This window comes from Nematolebias whitei, chromosome 8, assembly GCF_014905685.2.
Source record: "Nematolebias whitei isolate Nwh7 chromosome 8, NemWhi1, whole genome shotgun sequence".
Lineage (NCBI taxonomy): Eukaryota > Metazoa > Chordata > Actinopteri > Cyprinodontiformes > Rivulidae > Nematolebias > Nematolebias whitei.
The window spans coordinates 44,625,259-44,626,238 of NC_056505.1; the positions used below are offsets into that span (position 1 = coordinate 44,625,259).

At 45.1% G+C, this 980-nt stretch overlaps 1 protein-coding gene across 1 annotated transcript in view; it reads right to left on the bottom strand.

Annotated features, from left to right (window-relative positions):
- The window catches only part of LOC119414149 (zinc finger RNA-binding protein), a 70,934-nt gene that overhangs the window by 37,343 nt on the left and 32,611 nt on the right, over positions 1-980 (bottom strand). The gene's annotated exons all lie outside the window — the stretch shown is intronic.

Here is a 980-nt window from a genome sequence, read left to right on the forward strand (position 1 = left end):
GAGAAGGGCCGATTCCAGACCTTGGGGGACCTGCGGAAGCAGTGGACTGAGTCTGGAGTAGAAACATCCAGAGCCACCGTGCACAAGCGTGTGCAGGAAATGGGCTACAGGTGCCGCATTCCCCAGGTTAAGCCACTCTTGAACAAGAGACTGCGTCAGAAGCATCTTGCCTGGGACTGCTGCTGAGTGGTCCAAAGTTATGTTCTCTGATTACAGTAAATTTTGCATTTCCTTTGGAAATCAAGGTCCCAGAGTCTGGAGGAAGAGAGGAGACACAGAATTCACATTGCTTGAGGTCCAGTGTCAAGTTTCCACAGTCACTGGGGTGTCATGTCATCTGCTGGTGTTGGTCCACTGTGTTTTTAATCAAGCACAGGGTCAATGCAGCTAGCTATCAGGAGATTTTGGAACACTTCATGCTTCCATCTGCTGAAAAGCTTTATGGAGATGAAGATTTCATTTTTCAGCACGACCTGGCACCTGCTCACAGTGCCAAAACCACTGGTAAATGGTTTACTGACCATGGTATTACTGTTCTCAATTGGCTTGCCAACTCTCCTGACCTGAACCCCATAGAGAACCTGTGGGATATTGTGAAGAGAAAGTTGAGAGACGTAAGACCCAACACTCTGGATGAGCTTAAGGCCGCTATCGAAGCATCCTGGGCCTCCATAACACCTCAGCAGTGCCACAGGCTGATTGCCTCCATGCCACGCCGCATTGAAGCAGTCATTCATGCAAAAGGTTTCCCGACCAAGTATTGAGTGCATAACTGAACATTATTTGAAGGTTGGCGTTTTTTGTATTAAAAACACTTGTCTTTCATTGGTGGGATGAAATATGCTAATTTTTTGGGACAGGCATTTTGGGTTTTCATGAGCTGTATGCCATAATCATCAGTATTAAAACAATTAAAGACCTGAAATATTTCAGTTGGTGTGCAATGAATCTGAAATATATGAAAGTTTCATTTTTATCAT